We start from the raw sequence: 19,351 nt of genomic DNA on the forward strand, positions 1-19,351 counted from the left end.
TGAATAGATAAGTATTTCATGGGATGCGGAACGGTTTGAGCGGCAAAGCCGAAAATTTGGATAAGATAAGTTAAAAGTTCCATTCGCAAATTCTTCAGCTGACAAGGACACAGTGAAGATTTTGAACGAGTTTCAAATAGAACGCACATGAAGAATTTGTGAATAGATTGGGTTGAGTTTAGCATAGAGGGGGAAGGGTCCGATCACATTCACTTAACAGAAAAACCAACTTGAAAAATTAGCCATAAGTGAAGGCTGCAGAGGACATAAACTCGTATATATATATAGCCAATGAAGAAAAACGACGGAAACAGTGAAGACAATGCAAAGTTGAAGAAAATGAACAACTGAGGAATTAAAAAAACTGAGGAAAAACTCAAATTGAAGATTTTCAACTTTTGGTGGTGGCGTGACCCACCGTATAAGAATGATGATTTCAGACACCGCGTACAATTGTCGTAGGGTTCTGAGAATCAAATTCTTCGTTAATTTCTTCACACTTAGAGTGTTAGTCTTCATTGATTGAAGAAAAACGTTTCTTCATGTGTTGCATATCTAAGTCATCAATTTTGCATAAGTGTTAGGATGAGTGTTCTTTTCAAAGAACATTCGAAGATTCTAGGATATTTGGCTCACACCGCAACTTGCTAAATCTCTTCTCATCCAAGGGCTTTGTGAAGATATCGGCTAGCTGTTCTTCAGTCTTCACATGCTCAATAGAAATGTCGCCCTTCAACACATGATCACGAAGAAAATGATGACGAATCTGAATGTGCTTTGTCTTCGAGTGCTGAACTGGGTTGTGAGCAATCTTGATGGCACTCTCATTGTCACAGAAGATAGGCACATTCTTCACGTTGACGCCGTAGTCCTTGAGAGTTTGCTTCATCGACAGCAATTGAGCACAACAAGAACCAGCAGCAATGTACTCAGCTTCAGCAGTAGACAGTGATACGCAGTTCTGTTTCTTCGAGGACCAACAGACCAAAGATCGTCCGAGGAAATGACATGTACCAGATGTTGACTTGCGGTCGACACTTTCACCAGCATAGTCAGAGTCAGAATATCCAATGAGATCAAAAGCCGAGCCCTTGGGGTACCATAATCCAAATGTTGGTGTGTGAGCTAGATATCGAAGAATATGCTTCACAGCCTTATGGTGTGATTCCTTCGGTGTAGCTTGAAATCGGGCACACATGCAAACACTAAGCATTATATCTGGCCTAGATGCACATAAGTACAATAAAGAACCAATCATGGAGCGGTATACCTTATGATCGAAGTCAATACCATTTTCATCAGTGCACATATGGCCATTTGTGGGCATAGGAATTTTGACGCCTTTGCAATCTTGCATGCCGAATTTCCTCAGTACATCCTTGAGGTATTTCTCCTAAGATATGAATATGCCATTGCGCTGTTGACGAATTTGAAGACCTAAGAAGAATTTCAATTCTCCCATCATAGACATTTGATATTCTTCACTCATCATATAGGCAAATTCATCACTATAACGTTGGTCAGTACAGCCAAAGATAATATCATCAACATATATTTGGCACACAAACAGTTCACCATCATAAGATTTAGTGAAAAGAGTAGGGTCGAGTGAACCGGGTTTGAAGCCTTTCTTCATGAGGAATTCCTTCAAAGTATCATACCACGCCCGAGGGGCCTGCTTGAGGCCATAGAGGGCCTTATTGAGTCTGAAGACTTTGTCAGGATTCTTTGGATCTTCAAAACCTGGGGGTTGAGCAACATATACTTCTTCCTCAAGCTTACCAATGAGGAATGCACTTTTCACATCCATTTGATATAAAGTGATATCATGATGGTTAGCATAAGCAAGTAATATGCGAATAGCCTCAAGTCTAGCAACAGGTGCAAAATTTTCATCGAAATCAATTCCTTCAACTTGTGTGTAGCCTTGAGCTACAAGTCGAGCCTTATTCCTCACCACAAGGCCATTTTCATCTTGCTTGTTGCGGTAGATCCACTTTGTGCCAATGATATTGTGCTTGCGAGGATCTGGACGTTTGACCAGTTCCCAGATGTTGTTGAGCTCGAACTGATGTAGTTCTTCTTGCATGGCCTGAATCCACTCAGGCTCCAGAAATGCTTCATCTACCTTAGTGGGCTCTGTGATAGAGACAAAAGCACAGTGCCCACAAAAGTTAGATAAATGTGAAGCTTTTGAGCATGTGAGAGGACCTGGTGCTTCAATGTCATCAATGATCTTTTCAACTTGCACTTCTTTTGCAACGCGAGGATGAGCTGGTTGTCGTTGAGGAAGTTGATTAGCATTTTCTTCAGCACCATTTTCTTCAGCATTTTCTTCAGGTGCATTAGCTCGACGTTCTTCATGTTCTGGAATGAATTCTTCAGTAGATTCTTCAGTAGGAATGACATCCTCAGTAGCCTTGAACTTGATAGTTTCCTCAGGTGCTGGTTCATCTATCACAGAAGGTAGGTGCTCTCTTTGCGAGCCATTAGTTTCATTGAACCGCACATCTATAGTTTCAACAACCCTGTGAAGAACTTTGTTGAAGACTCTGTAGGTGTGCGAGTCCTTTCCGTAACCAAGCATAAAACCTTCATGTGCTTTCGGTGCAAATTTAGCATTGTGATGAGGATCTCTAATCCAACATTTAGCACCGAAGACTTTGAAATAACTCACATTGGGTTTCTTGTCAGTGAGGAGTTCATAGGCAGTCTTCTTGAAGAATTTGTGAAGATATACCCTATTGATGATGTGGCACGCAATATAAATTACCTCAATCCAGAAGTGACGAGGCGTCTTGTACTCATAAAGCATAGTGCGAGCCATCTCAACAAGAGTCCTGTTCTTGCGCTCCACGACGCCATTCTGCTGAGGAGTATAAGGAGCAGATAACTCATGAGTAATACCAAGTTCATCAAGATAGTCATCAAGACCAGAATTCTTGAACTCAGTTCCATTGTCGCTTCTGATGTGCTTGATCTTCACACCAAAGTTGGTTGAAGCCCTCGAGGAAAATCGTTTGAAGACTTCCTGCACTTCATGTTTGTAAGTGACAATATGTACCCATGTGTAACGAGAGTAATCATCAACAATAACAAAGCCATAGAGAGATGCATCATTTGTGACTGCAGAATAATGGTTAGGACCGAAGAGATCCATATGAAGCAATTCAAATGGTTGAGTAGTGGTCATGATAGTCTTCGCTGGATGCTTAGCCTTTGTCATCTTCCCAGCTTCACAGGCTCCGCATAAGTGATCCTTGAGGAATTTGACATTCTCAATGCCAATGACATGCTTCTTCTTCGCAAGCGTGTGCAAATTCCTCATGCCTGCATGACCAAGTCGTCGATGCCATAGCCAGCCTTCTGAAGCTTTTGCAAGTAGGCACACGGCTGGTTGCGGTCCTGTAGAGAAATCAACAATATACAAGTCTCCTCTCCTAAAGCCTTCGAAGACTTTGGAATTGTCAGCTTCCATAACCACAACACAACGATACTTGCCAAAGACAACAATCAAGATCACAAAGTATTGAGACAGACATGAGGTTGTATCCTAAGGACTCGACAAGCATGACTTTGTCCATGTGTCGATCTTTGTGATCGCAACCTTACCTAGACCCAATACCTGACTTTTGCCTTTGTCAGCGAAGATGATATGCTTCAGATGCGATGGTGATAAGGGAGCATCCATCAATAGATTCTTGTCACCAGTCATGTGATTTGTACATCCACTATCGAGGACCCACTCAGTGGCTTTGGGTTGATCATCCTGCAGATGAATTAGTGCAGCTTACGAACTTCATATACTTCATCAGTGAAGAATATGACATCACAATTCATAAAATCAATTTCATCAAGCAATGCAACAGATAAAGCAGTATGAGGACGTGAGAAATGAAGGTTCATTTCTTCATGATTAGCATGTGTCCTTTCAGGCAACTTTCAGGTCTCCAGCAAATTCTTCAGACGTTTGAGCACGTCTGGAGACCTGACCCTGCAGAAGAGATTAGTTCTTTTTCTTCACCACCCACATCTGAAGGGGTGGCAAAGAGTTCATCACTCTGCGAGCTCCATACGAGAAAGGTGGCATAGAAGCCAGTCCATTTCGTTTCATATAAGAGGAGCAAGGATAAGCATATGAATAAACAGAGAAATTCTTCGAGGACTTATGAACATAATGGTTTGAAGAATAATGCACATATTCATAGCCCTTAGCTCTTCCCCGCGAAACAGAGTTGTTAGCACGATGATAATCATATGAGGACTTTGATCCTTTTGAGGAATATGATCCACGTGAGAAATTTGGTCCGTATGAGGACTTGGATCCATATGAAGAATTTGATCTGGGGTTCCTTTTCTTCACAGGTGGTGTCATGAGGACATTCACCTGAAGACTTTCAAGGCACCTTTTGGGAACCCAGATTTTCTTCATAGGGGAACCGTTCCTGTAGTTAGTACCAACATATCTAGCAAATACTTCACCATTCTGATTTTTGAACAGTTTATAGTTGGAGTCAAATGCCTCATCAGAAGAATGAGGAGATTCACATGTAAAGCCAGATAAATTGGATGGATCAACTGGAGGTCCCTTTGCAGCAACCCATGAGGTTTTGGGGTACTGCTCAGGCTTCCAATATGTACCATCAGCATTGAGTTTCCTCTCAAAGGCAATACCCTCTTTCCTAGGGTTCCTGTTGAGGATCTGCTTTTTAAGCACATCACAAAGAGTCTGATGCCCTTTGAGGCTTTTGTACATGCCTGTCATGTACAATTCCTTCAGCCCTGCATCGTCAGTGATACTAGAAATGTCCTCAGATGAGGAATTAGTGATAGCAGAGACAGTTGAAGAATTTGTAGCATTAGAAGCATTTGAACATTCAGGTGAAGAATTAGCAGATTCACGTTCAATGCATTTCAAACACGGAGGAACAAATTCTTCCTGAGCAGCGCTGATTTGTTGAGCAAGTAAGGAATCGCGCTCCTTCTGAAGATCTTCATAACTCACTCTTAGCTTCTCAAGATCTTGCTTTCTTTGAAGAAATTCATAAGAAAGCTTCTCATGATCAGACAAGAGAGTGTTATGATGACCTTGAAGGTTGTCAAACCTAGTCTGAAGTCTCTGAAGATTTTCAGTTAAGGTTTTAGTGCGATCCATTTCTTCACCCAACATATCATCACTTTTGTCTAGCATGTTTTGAACCTTTTCAAAAGCCCTTTGTTGTTTCACAGCAATCTTAGCAAGTTTAGAGTAGCTGGGCTTGAGGTTTTCATCAGATTCATTCTCACTAGATTCAGAGGAGGTATATTTGAGTACCTTGGCACCCTTTGCCATGAAACAATAGGTGGGAGCATAGTCATCATTGTCTTCGTCAGCTTTGTTGGTGAAGCCATTTTCTTCAGAGTTGAAGATAGACTTGCTGACGAATGAAGTAGCAAGAGCTAGACTCGCCACACCAGATTCGGACTCCTCAGATGCCTCCTCTTCCTCATTTTCTTCAGATTCAGCTTCAGAGTCCATTTCCTTGCCAATGAATGCCCGAGCCTTCTCGGAGCTACTCTTCTTGTGAGACGAAGACTTTGAGGATTTTGATGATGAAGATTTTGAGGATTTCTTCTTTTTCTTCGCATCATCAGAACTGTAATCCTTGTATTTCTTCTTCTTTGATTCCTTTTCCCACTGAGGACAATCTTGAATGTAGTGTCCAGGTTTCTTGCACTTGTGACAAAGCATCTTCTTGTAGTCACTAGATGAGGAATCATTGCTCCTTGAGGGTCTTCCAAAGCGACCACGTCTTGAGAACTTCTGGAATTTCTTCACAAGCAGTGCTAGTTCATGGCTCAGTTCTTCAGGGTCACCAAGGCTGCTGCCAGAGTCTTCATCTTCAGACTCAGAAACTGCCTTGGCCTTCAGTGCACGTGATCTGCCATAACTCGAACCATAGAGATCTCTCTTTTTAGCAAGCTGGAACTCATGAGTATTTAGCCTCTCGAGGATATCAGCGGGATCAAGTGACTTGTAATCAGCACGCTCTTGTATCATCAATGCCAGAGTATCAAATGAGGAATCAAGCAATCTCAGCAGTTTCTTCACCACCTCATGGTCGGTGATGTCAGTGGCACCAAGTGCTTGAAGCTCATTTGAGATGTCAGTGAGGCGATCGAAGGTTTGTTGAACATTTTCATTGTCGAGTGTTTTGAAGCGTATGAAGAGATTGCGAAGAACATCAACTCGAGAGTCACGCTGTGTTGAGACTCCTTCATTGACTTTGGACAGCCTATCCCAGATAAGCTTAGCAGTTTCCAAAGCACTCACTCTTCCATACTGTCCTTTGCTCAGATGGCCACAAATGATATTCTTCGCTTGAGAATCGAGTTGCTTGAATCTCTTCACATCAGCAGCATTCAGAGAAGGTGTGACTGAGGGAACACCATTTTCCACAACATACCAGAGATCGTTATCAATTGCCTCAAGATGCATTCGCATCTTATTCTTCGAGTAGGGGTAGTCCGTCCCATCGAAGGTAGGACACCCAGCAGAGATCTTGATCATACCTGCGGTCGACATAACTAAAACTCCAGGCGGTTAAACCAAAATCACACAGAACAAGGGAGTACCTCGCTCTGATACCAATTGAAAGTGCATTATATCGACTAGAGGGGGGTGAATAGACGATTTTTATGAATTCTTCACTGAGGAATTTGCCGGTGAGGAAATTCCTTAGCGAAGAACTACTTGCAGCGGAATAAGTACTCAAGAGTAAACACAACGGAATACAAGCATAGTCATCATGATGAAATGAAGACAAGCACAGAGTACAGAAAGCGTAAACACAGGATAACACAGGATGAAGACAAACAGACTGAAGAAATTGAACTGAGGAAATTGAGAAAGTCTTCAGTCAAAGTCTTCAAACACAGATATGACAAGCACACAACTCAGTAATGAGGAAATGAAAGAGTTGAGGAATTAGAACCAGTAGGCTTGGTGAAGACAATGATTTGGTAGACCAGTTCCAACTACTGTCTCAGTTGTACATCTGGTTGGAGCGGCTAGGTATTTAAACCTGAGGACACACAGTCCTCACCGTATTCTCCTTGAACTAAGGTCACACAGACCTCGCCAAATCACTCGTGGTAAGTCTTTAGGTGACTTCCGAACCTTCACAAACTCGGTCACTCGGCGATCCACAATTCCTCTTGGATGCTCTAGACCATGATGCCTAACCGTCTGGAAGAAGCACAATCTTCAAAGGTAACAAGCGTCGGATCCACGCAGGATCAATCTCTTCAGTGATGCTCAATCACTTTGAGTTTGTAGGTGTTTGGGTTTGGGTTTTACTCACTTGATGATTTTCGGTCAAAGTCCTCGGAGGATGGGATGCTCTCAAATGACAAGTGTCAGTTTCTCTCGGAGCAGCCAACCAGCTAGTGGTTGTAGGGGGGGCTATTTATAGCCTAGGGAGCAGCCCGACATGATAAGACATAAATTCCCTTCAATGATATGACCGTTAGGTGGGTAGATACTTTGGGACAGCTGGCGCATAGCACAACAACGGTCGGAAATTTGAGTATCAAATTCCTCAGGGCTATCATGTTCCTCACTGTGTAGGCAATCCGCACTGGCGAATTCCTAACTCCTCAGTCAGAACAAATTCCTCAGAGACCAGAAGAACTTTGTCTCTGTCACTGAAGAATATGACTGATCTGTATGAGATTTCCAATGGCTTCACTCGAAGGGATTGGTAGGTGTAGGATTTTGAGTTGAGCATCACATGGAAATTTTTCCTTAGTATTTCCTCAACCCCCTTTAACAGTACGGTGTTTCCTATAACTCAAGAAAGAGAAAATGAAACTACGAAAACAAAAGTCTTCATGCTTCATGTTCCTTGAATGAATACCAAGTCTTCAAGGTCACACCAATTTCTTCACTTTCAAAGTCTTCAGAAAGTCTTCAGAATTACAAAGTCTTCAGACGAAGAACTTCATTTTTAGGGGTCGACTTTCACTGTAAATATCAAACTCCTCATAGACTTATAGACCTGTGTACACTCATAAACACATTAGTCCCTTAACCTATAAGTCTTCAATACACCGAAATCACTAAGGGGCACTAGATGCACTTACAAGAACCTATTAAAGTTGAAGAAGAAACTATTACTTATACTGTTGATCCAGTTTTTCCTACTACTTACTCTGAGAAACCACCTTTTCCTGTTAGGATAAAAGAACATGCTAAAGCTTCAGCTGTGGTTCGTAAGAGTTATACTAGAACACCTACACCCCCTGAAAAAATTAAAGTGGAACCTAGTATTGCTATGGTTAAAGATCTCTTGGTTGATAATATTGATGGGCATGTTATTTATTTATGTGATGAAGCTGCTAGAATTGCCAAACCCGATGATAAAGATAAACATAGACCTATTGTTGGCATGCCTGTTGTTTCTGTTAAGATAGGAGATCATTGTCATCATGGATTATGTGATTTGGGTGCTAGTGTGAGTGCAATTCCCTTTACTATATACCAAGAAATTATGAATGATACTGCACCTGCTGAAATAGAAGATATTGATGTTACTATTAAGCTCGCTAATAGAGATACTATCTCACCAATTGGGATTGTTAGAGATGTTGAAGTCCTGTGTGGGAAAATAAAATGTCCCATTGATTTTATTGTTCTTGGTTCCCCACAAGATGACTTTTGTCCCATTGTATTTGGTAGACCTTTCTTGAATACTATCAATGCTAAGATAGATTGCGAGAAAGAAACAGTTAGTGTAAATTTCGGGGATGTGTCTCATGAGTTTAATTCTCCAAATTTTGTAGACAACCTCGTGATAAAGAATTGCCTAATAAAGATGAAATTATTGGTGTTGCTTCTATTGCCATTCCGCCTACTGATACTTTAGAACAATATTTGCTAGACCATGAAAATGACATATTCATGAAAGAAAGAAATGGAATAGATGAAATATTCTTTAAACAAATGCCTGTTTTGAAACACAATTTGCGTGTTGAGACTCTTGGAGATCCTCTACCACCCAAGAGTGATCCTGTGTTCGATCTTAAACAAATACCTAATACTTTGAAATATGCTTATCTTGATGAAAAGAAGATATATCATGTTATTATTAGTGCTAACCTTTCAGAGCATGAAGAAAAGAAATTATTGAAAACTGTGAAGAAGCACCGTGCTGCTATTGGATATACTCTGGATGATCTTAAGGGCATTAGTCCCACTCTATGTCAGCACAAAATTAATATGGAACCTGATGCTAAACCAGTTGTTGATCACCAGTGACGGTTGAATCCAAAGATTAAAGTAGTGGTAAGAAATGAAATATTAAAGCTTCTGGAAGTAGTTCTAATTTATCCTATTGCTGATAGTAGATGGGTAAGTCCCGTTCATTGTGTCACTAAGAAGGGAGGTATTACTGTTGTTCCCATTGATAAGAATGAATTGATTCCACAAAGAATTGTTACAAGTTATAAAATGGTAATTGATTTTAGAAAATTAAACAAAGCTACTAGGAAAGATCATTATCCTCTACCTTTTATTGATCAAATGCTAGAACGATTATCCAAACATACACACTTTTGCTTTCTATATGGTTATTCTGGTTATTCTGGAATACCTGTGTCATAAGAGGATCAAGAAAAAAACTACTTTTTCATGCCCTTTTGGTACCTTTGCTTATAGACATAAGCGTTTTGGTTTATGTAATGCACCTGCTACCTTTTCAAAGATGTATGACTGCTATAATCTTTGACTTTTGTGAAAAGATTGTTGAGGTTTTCATGGATGATTTCTCCATTTACGAAACTTATTTTGATGATTGCTTAAGCAACCTTGATCGAGTTCTGCAGAGATATGAAGAAATTAATCTTGTCTTGAATTGGGAGAAGTGCCACTTTATGGTGAATGAAGGTATTGTCTTGGGGCATAAAATCTCCGAAAGAGGTATTGAAGTGGATAAAGCTAAAGTTGATGCAATTGAAAAATGCCATGTCCTAAAGATATCAAAAGTATAAGAAGTTTTCTTGGTCATGCTGGTTTGTATAGGAGATTTATTAAAGACTTCTCTAAATTTTCTAGGCCTCTCACTAATTTTTGCAAAAGGATGTTCCATTTGTTTTTGATGATGATTGTGTAGAAGCATTTGAAATTCTTAAGAAAGCCTTAATTTCTGCACCTATTGTTCAACCACCTGATTGGAACCTATCCTTTGAAAGTATCTGTGATGCTAGTGATTATGTTGTTGGTGTTGTTCTAGGACAAAGAGTTGATAAGAAATTAAATGTTATTCATTATGCTAGTAAAACTCTAGGCAGTGCTCAAAGAAATTATGCTACTACTGAAAAAGAATTTTTAGATGTTGTATTTGCTTGTGATAAGTTCAGATCTTATATTGTTGATTCCAAAGTAACTGTTCACACTAATCATGCTGCTATTAAATATCTTATGGAAAAGAAAGATGCTAAACCTAGAATCATTAGATGGGTTCTCTTGCTACAAGAATTTGATTTACATATTACTGATAGGAAAGGGGCTGAAAACCCCATAGTAGACAACTTGTCTAGGTTAGAAAATATTCTTGATAACCCACTACCTATTGATGATAGCTTTCCTGATGAATAGTGAGCTGTTATAAATGCTTCTCATAGTACTCCATGGTATGCAAACTATGCTAATTATATTGTTGCTAAATTTATACCACCTAGTTTCACATACCAACAAAAGAAAAAGTTTTTCTATGATTTAAGACATTACTTTTGGGATGACCCACACCTCTATAAAGAAGGAGTAGATGGTGTTATTAGACGTTGTGTACCTGAGCATGAACAGGAACAGATCCTATGCAAGTGTCACTCCGAAGCCTACGGAGGACACCATGCTAGAGATAGAACTGCACATAAGGTATTACAATCTGGTTTTTATTGGCCTACTCTCTTTAAGGATGCTCGTAAGTTTGTCTTGTCTTATGATGAATGTCAAAGAATTGGTAATATTAGTAGACGTCAGGAAATGCCTATGAATTATTCACTCATCATTGAACCATTTGATGTTTGGGGTTTTCATTATATGGGAACTTTTCCATCCTATTATGGGTATACACATATTTTAGTTGCTGTTGATTACATTACTAAGTGGGTATAAGCTATTCCAACTAGTAGTGCTGATCATAACACTTCTATTAAAATTCTTAAAGAAGTTATTTTCCCGAGGTTTGGGGTCCCTATATATTTAATGACTGATGGTGGTTCACACTTTATTCATGGTGCTTTCCACAAATTGGTTGCCAAGTATGATGTCAACCATAGAATTGCATCACCTTATCATCCTTAGTCTAGTGGTCAAGTAGAATTGAGTAATAGGGAAATAAAATTGATCTTGCAAAAGACTGTTAATAGATCTAGAAAGAATTGGTCTAAGAAACTTAATGATGCATTATGGGATTATAGAACTGCATATAAAAATCCTATGGGTATGTCTCCCTATAAAATGGCTTATGGAAAAGCATGTCACTTACCTCTTGAACTAGAACACAAGGCTTATTGGGCAATTAAAGAGCTCAATTATGATTCCAAACTTGCTGGTGAGAATAGGTTATTTGACGCTCGCTTGATGAATGGAGAATCCAAGCCTATGAGAATGTCAAATTGTTTAAAGAAAGAGTTAAAAGATGGCATGACAAAAGGATACAAAAGCGTGAATTTAATGTAGGTGGCCATATCTTGCTATACAACTCTCGTTTAAGATTTTTTGCAGGAAAAACTTCTCTCTAAATGGGAAGGTCCTTACATTATCGAGGAAGTTTATCGTTCCTGTGCCATCAAGATCAACAATGACGAGGGCAATAACCCGAAGGTGGTAAACGGGCAAAGAATCAAACATTATATCTCAGGTACTCCAATAAATGTTGAAAAAAGCAATATTATTAATACCATAACACTGGAGGAGTACATAAGGGAGACCTACCAGAATGTTCCAGACCCCTGAAAAGGAATAGGTATGTGATACGGTAAGTAAACCGACTCCAAAACTTTTCTAGAGGCAATTTTACTCCGTTTTGGAATATTTAAAAAATTAGGAAAATAAAACATAGTCCAAAAAGTGCAGGAGGAGGCGACAAGCCTTGGGGGCGCTCCTCCCAGGCTTGTGTCCACCTCGTGTACCCTCTGGACTCTGTTTTCTTGCAGAATACTTCTTTTGGTCGGTAAAAATTCATTATATAATCCCCCGAAAGTTTTGACCATCGTATCACGACAATATCCTCTGTCTTTGTTTTGAGCTATTTCTGCAATAGATTTAGAGTAAGATATCTTCGCAAGAGTCCGTCGGGGAGAGTCGTGTCTCTCACCCGACTCCAGACCCAAAAGCATACAACAAAGTTGAACCCTTTGGGTGGTCAACGGAGGAAGAGATGTAAGCTGACCTGAAAAGAGTGGATGCTATGGAGGAGGATCAAGAAGTTACTTCTGTTCCCCGAAATGATGGCTGGCATGAGGAGTTCACGAGCTCAGTTATGCCTGATTCAATCAAGCCACCCGGTGCTAAGTTTATCTCTTATAACAACATGAAAAAAAGTGTTGTTTTTTCTCCCGCAGCCAAGATGCATCCATGGGTGGACGGTGCTCTAACCGTCACAGGCAAACTCCGCAAGGAAAATATGGACCTCAAGCAGCAAAGTCAAAAGCTTGAAGAGGAGAATTGCATCCTGAAGGGCACTATTGCCGAGAACATTGCACCAGCACCTCCGAAGAAGGAGCCATGAGTACATGGGTATGGACACTCCCCTTGGCTTGTGCCATGCTTGGGGGTGGTGTCCCGGTATCGTATCACCATCATATCTTTACCTTTACTGTTTTTCTTAGTTCGAGCCTTTTGGTTATATCTTGGTTTAGTAGAATAAACTTTTTAGTATGATCTAGTTTGAGCTTTGCTTTGAGTTCCCTCTATGTAATCGAGTCCGTGAGTTATATAATAAAGAGTAGTTTTGAGTTGAGGGCTTTGCTTTCTTGCTAAGATCTTGATAAAAGAAAGGAATAAAAGAAATAAAAACATTATATAATGATCTTATGGAGAGTGATGACTTCACATATAAGGAGTATGATGAATGAAATTTGTTGAGAGTTGGCAAACATAGTTTTGGTCATTGTTGCAATTAATAGGAAGTAATAACCAAATAGAGGTTTCACATATAAATATACTATCTTGGACATCTGTTGTGATTGTGAGCACTCATTAAAATATTACATGCTAAAAAGTTGATGTTGGACAAGGAAGACAACATAATGGGTTATGTTTCCTTATATCTGAATAGAAGTTATATTGTCATGGATCCTCCAACATGTTGAGCTTGTTTCTCATCCCATGCCAGCCAAATCTTTTGCACCAATTAGAGATACTACTTGCATCCAAACATACCTTAAACCAGTTTTGCCATGAGAGTCCACTATATCTACCTATGGATTGAGTAAGATCCTTAAAGTAAGTTGTCATCGGTGCAAGCAATAAAAATTGCTCTCTAAATATGTATGATCTTTTAGTGTGAGGAAAATAAGCTTTATATGAACTTGTGATATGGAAGAAATAAAAGCGTCAGACTGCATAATAAAGTTCTTTAGCACAAGCGGCAATATAAAGTGACGTTCTTTTGCATTAAGATTTTGTGCATCCAACCATAAAAGCGCATGACAACCTCTGCTTCCCTCTGCGAAGGGCCTATCTTTTACTTTTATCTTCTACCTTTATAAAAGAGTCAAGGTGATCTTCACCTTTCCTTTTTACACTTTTTCTTTTTGGCAAGCACTATGTGTTGGGGAAAGATCCAGACATATATATCCACTCGGATGTAGGTTATCATAAAGTATTATTGTTGACATTACACTTGAGGTAAAAGGTTGGGAGGCGAAGGCCTCTCTGTGTCCGATTGAGGCTTTGATCTCATAAGTATCGCGTGAGTGTTAGCAATTGTGAAAGACTAAAAGATGCTTGAGTATTGGGACTTGCTATACAAAAGCTCTTACGTTGACTCTTTACGATATTACGATACATTGCAATTGCTTCAATTACTGAGATCATAGTTTGTTAGTTTTCAATGAAGTTTCGGATTCATACTCTACCTTGTGAATGAACTGTTACTTTAGCATAAGAAATTATATGACAATATATGTTGTTGTTATATAGATGATCATGATGTCCTCATGCCCGTATTTCATTTCATCGACACCTCTATCTCTAAACATGTGGACATATTTATCGATTTCGGCTTTCGCTTGAGAACAAGCGAGGTCTAAGCTTTGGGGAGTTGATACGTCCATTTTGCATCATGCTTTTATATTGATATTTATTGCATTATAGGCTGTTATTACACATTATGGTACAATACTTATGCATTTTCTCTCTTATTTACAAGATTTACATGAAGAGGGAGAATGCCGGCAGCTGGAATTCTGGACCGGGAAGGAGCAAATCTGAGAGACATATTCTGCATAACTCCAAAAGTCCTGAAAATTTACGGAGAATTATTTTGGAATATAAAAAATATGGGCGAAGAAAATACCAGAAGGGACCCACCAGGTGGCCACAAGCCTGCGGGGTGCGCCATACCCCGTGGGCGCGCCCCTAGGGCTTGTGGGCCCCCTAGTAAGGTCTCCGGTGCCCATCTTCTACTATATGGAGGCTTTTGACCTGGAAAAAAATCATAAGGAAGCTTTCGGGACGAAGCATCATCGTCTCGAGGCGGAACATGGGCAGAAGCAATCTAGGTTCCGGCGGAGCTGTTCTGCCGGGGAAACTTCCCTCCCGGAGGTGGAAATCGAAGCCATCATCATCACCAACGATCCTATCATCAAGAGGGGGTCAATCTTCATCAACATCTTCACCAACACCATCTCCTGTCAAACCCAACTTCATCTCTTGTATTCAATATTTGTCTCAAAACCTCAGATCGGTACCTATGGGTTGCTAGTAGTGTTGATTACTCCTTGTAGTTGATGCTAGTTGGTTTATTTGGTGGAAGATCATATGTTCAGATCCTTAATGATATCCAATACCCGTCTGATCTTGAACATAAACATGCTTTGTGAGTAGTTACGTTTGTTCCTGAGGACATGGTAGAAGTCTTGTTATAAGTAATCATGTGAGTTTGGTATTCGTTCGATATTTTGATGAGATACATGTTATCTTTCCTCTAGTGGTGTTATGTGAACATCGACTACATGACACTTCACCATGATTTGGGCCTAGGGGAAGGCATTGGGAAGTAATAAGTAGATGATGGGTTGCTAGAGTGACAGAAGCTTAAACCATAGTTTACGCGTTGCTTCGTAAGGGGCTGATTTGGATCCACATGTTTCATTCTATGGTTAGATTTACCTTAATTCTTTTTTCGTAGTTGCAGATGCTTGCGAGAGAGGTTGATCATAAGTGGGAGACTTGTCCAGGTAAGGACATCACCCAAGCACCGGTCCACCCGCATATCAAATTATCAAAGTAACGAACGCGAATCATATGAGCACGATGAAAACTAACTTGACAATAATTCCCATGTGTCCTCGGGAGCACTTTGCTTTATATAAGAGAAAAGGACTGGGCCACCTTGCTGCACCTTTGTTACACTTGTTACTTGTTACCGGTTACGAATTATCTTATCACAAAACTATCTGTTACCCATAATTTCTGTGCTTGCAGAAAATACCTTGCTGAAAACCGCTTGTCATTTCCTTCTGCTCCTTTTTGGGTTCGACACTCTTACTTATCGAAAGGACTACGATAGATCCTCTATACTTGTGGGTCATCAGATGCCCACACTCTAGTTCAACGCTGTGTTGGATGTCAGCTTTGCGGTAATCAAAGCCATAGTTCGCCCATGGCTCCCCGAACTATACCAATTACCTGGCCCTTCGCAGTCTGGGGACTGGAGATGGTTGGACCACTTAAAGGGGAATCAAGAAAAATTAATATATACTGGTCATGGTCGACAAATTCACTAAATGGATTAAAGCAAAGCCAGTAACCTGAGCAAAGTTCGGACCAGTTATCGACTTTATATCCGAGTTAGTACACCATTACGGTGTCCCCCATAGTATCATCATGTATAATGGATCTAACTTCACGGCCCAGGAGGTCAAGACCTAGTGCACTACCATGGGTATCAAGCTCGACTACGCTTCGGTGTACCACCCGCAGACCAACGGACTAATCATGAGCGGCATCAAGCCTCGCCTTGTCCGTTCCTTGAAACAATATGATTGTCACTGGGTGGAAGAACTTGACTCCGTGCTTTGGCGATTGCGCACTACCCCCAACCGATCAACGGGATATACACCCTTTTTCATGGTGTACGGCGCAAAAGCAGTCTTACCTTGTGATATTATACACGACGCACCTCGAGTATGCATGTACGAGGAAAAGGAAGCCAAGTTGGATCGGTAGGATGACCTAGACGGTTGGAAGAAGAGCGGGACGTCGCTCAGGCTCGTTCTACATTTTATCAGCAGCATGCTCGATGCTACCAAAGCAGGGAAGTTCGTGCGAAGGCATACAACATTGGAGAACTCATCCTCCGCCTCCCAGAGAAGCGAAAGAACAAGCTCTCGCCTAAATGGGAGGGCCCTTTTATAATTGATGAAATACTAGCAGGAGGAGCGTATCGTCTTCGCAACCGGGCCGACAACCGCCTCGAACCGAACCCCTGGAACGCCGCTCGGCTCCGGTGCTTCTACGGCTAAAAATGCCCACGTCAGTGCACTACCCCTTTCCTCATTGTAAGATTCCTTTTTTTCCTGAAGAATTAGCACCTCCCGGGCCCTGTTCAGATAAACCGAATTTTGTTTAGGCCCCCTTCATCGTACATTTTCAAATGTCACACCCAGATCTTACCTGGGGATCCTTTAAAGCAGCCAATCAATATATTTCGGTGCACGTAATCGTCTCTGCCATGTTGGCACCTCTCGAATACCTCTCCCACCATTATATTCACCGATTTGACTTAAGTTTTTGCCCAGCTGAGTTTCCTGGCTCTTGTGCTTACCCCCTATGTTCCCGATCGTTCGGCTAGGGGGTAAAGGGAGCACCTCCGCGATTATTACGACCGGGTTAGCCGTGTACGTACCTCAGATGGGTCAAGCCGAAGGCTAGTGATACGTCTCCAACATATCTATATTTTTTGATTATTCCATGCTATTCTATTATCAATCTTGGATATTTTATAATCATTTTATATCATTGTTTGGTACTAACCTATTGACATAGTGCCAAGTGCCAGTTGCTGTTTTCTGCATGTTTTTTACATCGTAGGAGATCAATACCAAATGGAGTCCAAATGCAACAAAACTTCACAGAGATTTTTTATGGACCAGAAGACACCCAATGGGCCAAGGCAGCGCCTGGGGGTGCGCCGAGGGGAGCACAACCCACCAGGGCGCGCCAGGAGGCCCAGGCGTGCCCTGATGGGTTGTGCCCACCTCGGGTGCCCCCCGGACCGCCTCTTTGCTCTATAAATACCCCAATATTCCAGAAACCCTAGGGGAGTCGACGAAAATCAATTCCAGCCGCCGCCGAGTCCAGAACCACCAGATCCAATCTAGACACCATCACGGAGGGGTTCACCACTTCCATTGGTGCCTCTTTGATGATGCGTGAGTAGTTCTTTGTAGACCTTCGGGTCCGTAGTTAGTAACTAGATGGCTTCCTCTCTCTCGTTTGATTCTCAATACAATGGTCTCTTGGAGATACATATGATGTAACTCTTTTTGCGGTGAGTTTGTTGGGATCGGATGAACTTTGAGTTTATGATCAGATCTAGCTTTTTATATCCATGAAAGTTATTTGAGTTTCTTTGATCTCTTAAATGCATGATTTCTTATAGCCTCGTATTTCTTCTCCGATATTTAGGTTTTGTTTGGCCAACTTGATCTATTTATCTTGCAATGGGAAGAGGTGCTTTGTAGTGGGTTCGATCTTACGGTGCATGATTCCAGTGACAGAAGGGGAACCGACACGTATGTATCGTTGCTACTAAGGATAAAACGATGGGGTCTATCTCTACATAGATCGATCTTGTCTACATCATGTCATCGTTCTTATTGCATTACTCCGTTTCCCCATGAACTTAATACACTAGATGCATGCTGGATAGCGGTCGATGTGTGGCGTAATAGTAGTAGATGCAGGCAGGAGTCGGTCTACTAATCTTGGACGTGATGCCTATGTAATGATCATTGCCTGGATATCGTCATGATTATTTGAAGTTCTATCAATTGCCCAACAGTAATTTGTTTACCCACCGTTTGCTATTTTTCTCGAGAGAAGCCACTAGTGAAATCTACGGCCCCCAGGTCTCTTTCTCATATTATTTGCCTTTGCGATCTATTTTCCTTTGCTTTTATTTTCAGATCTATTAGACCAAAAATACAAAAATACCTTGCTGCATTTTATTCTTATTTATTTTATTTGGCGTCCGTTTGCCTATCTTGAGGCGCCGCTACCCGAAAGGGATTAACAACCCTTTTTACACGTCGGGTTGCGAGTATTTGTTATTTGTGTGCAGGGGCTGTTTATGTTGTGTTGCTTGGGTCTCCTACTGGTTCGATAACCTTGGTCTCATCACTAAGGGAAATACCTACCGCCGCTGTGCTGCATCATCCCTTCCTCTTTGGGGAAATACCGACGTAGCTTCAAGCCGCATCAAAAGGAATTTCTAGCGCCGTTGCTGGGGAGGATCTTCAACATATACCAGGTTCCTAATCACAAATCTCATCTCCTCGCAATTTACATTATTTGCCATTTGCCTCTCGTTTTACTCTCCCCCACTTCACAAAAAATTGTCGTTTTATTCGCCATTCTTTTTCGTTCGCCGTTTTCTTACCGGATATGTTTTTGTGTGCGTTCTTGTTTGCGTAGTCATGATGCCTCAAAGAAAATATTTGGATGTTCCTTACCGCAATATTTTGCTTGAAATTGAGAAAAGTACTAAGGAATATATGACTACACAATTTGAGCATAATAAGTATTTTACCAAAGAAATTAAGGAACGCTCCGTTGTGCTTGATGCTATAACAAAACAACTTGATGATATTAGTAGAGAAGTTTGGAATCTCCAATCTAAGTATGCTTTTGCTGAAAGTTTGCTAGGAAAAATATCCGATGCACAAGCTACTCTAGTAAATCAAATGACGGCTAAACCAATCTCACTAGAGGATAAAAATGATGATCTTAAAGTGATTGGTGTTTCTTCTATTGATTCCTTGTTTAGTAAAATTAAGATTGATGAAAAAGGGACTGTACAAGAGTCCACTTTAGTTAGAAGGAGTCCCGATAATTCGGAGGGTGAAAATCTTGTTGAGA

Source organism: Triticum aestivum, chromosome 2D (genome assembly GCF_018294505.1).
Source record: "Triticum aestivum cultivar Chinese Spring chromosome 2D, IWGSC CS RefSeq v2.1, whole genome shotgun sequence".
Lineage (NCBI taxonomy): Eukaryota > Viridiplantae > Streptophyta > Magnoliopsida > Poales > Poaceae > Triticum > Triticum aestivum.